Source organism: Salvelinus alpinus, chromosome 5, assembly GCF_045679555.1.
Source record: "Salvelinus alpinus chromosome 5, SLU_Salpinus.1, whole genome shotgun sequence".
Lineage (NCBI taxonomy): Eukaryota > Metazoa > Chordata > Actinopteri > Salmoniformes > Salmonidae > Salvelinus > Salvelinus alpinus.
The window spans coordinates 172886-178418 of record NC_092090.1 but is presented as its reverse complement, the minus strand read 5'-3'; positions in this window follow the sequence as shown (position 1 = coordinate 178418).

Genomic DNA, 5533 nt, shown 5'->3' with positions numbered 1-5533 from the left:
CGGGCCCAAGTCGGTGGGGGCCGGCCTGAGTGATTTATGGAACTTTTAAAAAAATGTCTGAAAATATTCTATGTTGAACTCTTCAGAAAATCGGCTATGTTTTTTCCTTACCCTAACCCTAACCCTAACCCTAACCCTAACCCTAACCCTAACCCTAACCCTAACCCTAACCCTAACCCTAACCCTAACCCTAACCCTAACCCTAACCCTAACCCTAACCCTAACCCTAACCCTAACCCTAACCCTAACCCTAACCCTAACCCTAACCCTAACCCTAACCCTAACCCTAACCCTAACCCTAACCCTAACCCTAACCCTAACCCTAACCCTAACCCTAACCCTAACCCTAACCCTAACCCTAACCCTAACCCTAACCCTAACCCTAACCCTAACCCTAACCCTAACCCTAACCCTAACCCTAACCCTAACCCTAACCCTAACCCTAACCCTAACCCTAACCCTAACCCTAACCCTAACCCTAACCCTAACCCTAACCCTAACCCTAACCCTAACCCTAACCCTAACCCTAACCCTAACCCTAACCCTAACCCTAACCCTAACCCTAACCCTAACCCTAACCCTAACCCTAACCCTAACCCTAACCCTAACCCTAACCCTAACCCTAACCCTAACCCTAACCCTAACCCTAACCCTAACCCTAACCCTAACCCTAACCCTAACCCTAACCCTAACCCTAACCCTAACCCTAACCCTAACCCTAACCCTAACCCTAACCCTAACCCTAACCCTAACCCTAACCCTAACCCTAACCCTAACCCTAACCCTAACCCTAACCCTAACCCTAACCCTAACCCTAACCCTAACCCTAACCCTAACCCTAACCCTAACCCTAACCCTAACCCTAACCCTAACCCTAACCCTAACCCTAACCCTAACCCTAACCCTAACCCTAACCCTAACCCTAACCCTAACCCTAACCCTAACCCTAACCCTAACCCTAACCCTAACCCTAACCCTAACCCTAACCCTAACCCTAACCCTAACCCTAACCCTAACCCTAACCCTAACCCTAACCCTAACCCTAACCCTAACCCTAACCCTAACCCTAACCCTAACCCTAACCCTAACCCTAACCCTAACCCTAACCCTAACCCTAACCCTAACCCTAACCCTAACCCTAACCCTAACCCTAACCCTAACCCTAACCCTAACCCTAACCCTAACCCTAACCCTAACCCTAACCCTAACCCTAACCCTAACCCTAACCCTAACCCTAACCCTAACCCTAACCCTAACCCTAACCCTAACCCTAACCCTAACCCTAACCCTAACCCTAACCCTAACCCTAACCCTAACCCTAACCCTAACCCTAACCCTAACCCTAACCCTAACCCTAACCCTAACCCTAACCCTAACCCTAACCCTAACCCTAACCCTAACCCTAACCCTAACCCTAACCCTAACCCTAACCCTAACCCTAACCCTAACCCTAACCCTAACCCTAACCCTAACCCTAACCCTAACCCTAACCCTAACCCTAACCCTAACCCTAACCCTAACCCTAACCCTAACCCTAACCCTAACCCTAACCCTAACCCTAACCCTAACCCTAACCCTAACCCTAACCCTAACCCTAACCCTAACCCTAACCCTAACCCTAACCCTAACCCTAACCCTAACCCTAACCCTAACCCTAACCCTAACCCTAACCCTAACCCTAACCCTAACCCTAACCCTAACCCTAACCCTAACCCTAACCCTAACCCTAACCCTAACCCTAACCCTAACCCTAACCCTAACCCTAACCCTAACCCTAACCCTAACCCTAACCCTAACCCTAACCCTAACCCTAACCCTAACCCTAACCCTAACCCTAACCCTAACCCTAACCCTAACCCTAACCCTAACCCTAACCCTAACCCTAACCCTAACCCTAACCCTAACCCTAACCCTAACCCTAACCCTAACCCTAACCCTAACCCTAACCCTAACCCTAACCCTAACCCTAACCCTAACCCTAACCCTAACCCTAACCCTAACCCTAACCCTAACCCTAACCCTAACCCTAACCCTAACCCTAACCCTAACCCTAACCCTAACCCTAACCCTAACCCTAACCCTAACCCTAACCCTAACCCTAACCCTAACCCTAACCCTAACCCTAACCCTAACCCTAACCCTAACCCTAACCCTAACCCTAACCCTAACCCTAACCCTAACCCTAACCCTAACCCTAACCCTAACCCTAACCCTAACCCTAACCCTAACCCTAACCCTAACCCTAACCCTAACCCTAACCCTAACCCTAACCCTAACCCTAACCCTAACCCTAACCCTAACCCTAACCCTAACCCTAACCCTAACCCTAACCCTAACCCTAACCCTAACCCTAACCCTAACCCTAACCCTAACCCTAACCCTAACCCTAACCCTAACCCTAACCCTAACCCTAACCCTAACCCTAACCCTAACCCTAACCCTAACCCTAACCCTAACCCTAACCCTAACCCTAACCCTAACCCTAACCCTAACCCTAACCCTAACCCTAACCCTAACCCTAACCCTAACCCTAACCCTAACCCTAACCCTAACCCTAACCCTAACCCTAACCCTAACCCTAACCCTAACCCTAACCCTAACCCTAACCCTAACCCTAACCCCTAACCCTAACCCTAACCCTAACCCTAACCCTAACCCTAACCCTAACCCTAACCCTAACCCTAACCCTAACCCTAACCCTAACCCTAACCCTAACCCTAACCCTAACCCTAACCCTAACCCTAACCCTAACCCTAACCCTAACCCTAACCCTAACCCTAACCCTAACCCTAACCCTAACCCTAACCCTAACCCTAACCCTAACCCTAACCCTAACCCTAACCCTAACCCTAACCCTAACCCTAACCCTAACCCTAACCCTAACCCTAACCCTAACCCTAACCCTAACCCTAACCCTAACCCTAACCCTAACCCTAACCCTAACCCTAACCCTAACCCTAACCCTAACCCTAACCCTAACCCTAACCCTAACCCTAACCCTAACCCTAACCCTAACCCTAACCCTAACCCTAACCCTAACCCTAACCCTAACCCTAACCCTAACCCTAACCCTAACCCTAACCCTAACCCTAACCCTAACCCTAACCCCAACCCTAACCCTAACCCTAACCCCAACCCTAACCCTAACCCTAACCCTAACCCTAACCCTAACCCTAACCCTAACCCTAACCCTAACCCTAACCCTAACCCTAACCCTAACCCTAACCCTAACCCTAACCCTAACCCTAACCCTAACCCTAACCCTAACCCTAACCCTAACCCTAACCCTAACCCTAACCCCTAACCCCAAACCCTAACCCTAACCCTAACCCTAACCCTAACCCTAACCCTAACACAATTTTTCCATCACCCAACAGGCACACACACCCCTCCAGCCGTATAGAATAATCTCAGCATTTAGGAGGAATAAGAGTCTGAAAGACATCCTCATCCAAGCTAAATACAGTACCAAGCCCCTACAACCACCCAAACCCTACACTGCACACTTCAGACCAAGAAAATTCATTTCAAACTCATACAGCAAGACCTCCACTCCAGTTTTAGACTCCATTTCACTTTACACTCCAAATGTCATATATATAATCACCTGCACATTTTGCAAAAAACACTACATTGGGGAAACCCAGTACACAATAGACAATAGACTTAAACAACATCTATACAATATCAAACGAGCCCATCTACACACAGAACTAGTTACTCATTTCCAGGATCACCCCATCACTTACCTCAATATATCAGGATTACAGTCGTGTTCTGGGTGGACCAGTGGGCGGCGAAAAGCAGTGGAACATAGGTGGATAAGAGACCTAAAAACAATTACACCCAGCGGTCTGAATGAGCGTTTTTAACCGGCCAGATAGGATCCATTGAAAGGGATAGCACTTGTTTACAGGGTTCTCAAGGAGTTGGAAGTAGGATGCACCATAAAACAAAAACACAATAAATAAAGTTTGTGTGGTTTTTATTATATTTACTAGATGCATGCTTATTCAAAATAGTTGTATTCTTTTTGTCTTTATGTATTTGAATTTGGTTTTACAACTCAGCACTTGATCTTATAGCACTTTTATAGATATATGAGATTAGAACTGTGTGTATATGTATTAATAAAGCATCTATCCCTTGACCCCTTGTATATTTTAACATCCTAGTCCCTTCATGGTCCTAGATAACCACCCAGATGATCAATTTAGAAGCAATAATAACCTACTTACATTTTTTTGAAGGTTTTTAGGCGTCAATCTAGTTGATTTTAACAGTAGAATTTATTCAGATTGGAGGGGTACACAACAATAGGCCTGCGCACCACAAGACAAATTAGTCTCTTTTTAACCCTACTCAAATTCAAAACCTAACCCTAACCCTAACCCTAACCCTAACCCTCTCCCCAAACCCCACGGCTAACCTTAACCTCTCCCCAAACCCCACGGCTAACCTTAACCTCTCCCCAAACCCCACGCCTAACCTTAACCTCTCCCCAAACCCCACGCCTAACCTTAACCTCTCCCCAAACCCCACGCCTAACCTTAACCTCTCCCCAAACCCCACGCCTAACCTTAACCTCTCCCCAAACCCCACGCCTAACCTTAACCTCTCCCCAAACCCCACGCCTAACCTTAACCTCTCCCCAAACCCCACGCCTAACCTTAACCTCTCCCCAAACCCCACGCCTAACCTTAATGTTTACCATTACCCTAATCAGGGTTCTCATCCTAACTTAATCTCTACCTCCCTCCTTCACCCTAATCCTGACTCCCCTATGGAAAGTGATCTGCACCAATCACTAAACCGCAACACTTCCTCTGTCTCTTCTCCTTTGTCATCAATACTCAATCAACAGACAATTATCATCCCCCTAGTAACCACATTTTCACATAGAATCAGATCCCTACATCAATCAATCAAACACAACTTCTCTACAGTTCAGCACACTTACATACCACTCAAACCATACAGAATAATTTCAGCATTCAGAAAGAACAACAATTTAAAGGACCTCCTCACCAAAGCAAGATTCAGTAGTAAGCCACCACAAGACCCCAAATCTCACAATTTCCATTTTCGACAGATAAAGTTCATTACAAACATACACAGCCATACATCAGCACCAGTACAAGAATCCTATTCATTGAACACCCATAACGCCATTTATATCATTACATGCACACTCTGCAATAAACAATACATCGGAGAAACCAAACACACCATAGAAACCAGACTCAAACAACACCTGTATAACATTAAAAGGGCACACCTACAAACGGCACTCATAACCCACTTCCAGGAGCACCCCATCACCCACCTTACCATATCAGGGTTACAGTCACACATAGGCTGGACCTGTGGGCAGCGAAAGAGGGTAGAACGGGAGTGGATCCAGCACCTACAGACAATAACGCCAAATGGCCTGAACGAGAGGTTTTAGAAAATGGGTTTTAACAGACAGGAAAATGGATGGAGAAGAACATGGTTTTATTTATATTTTATCTATACTCTATATATTTATGTT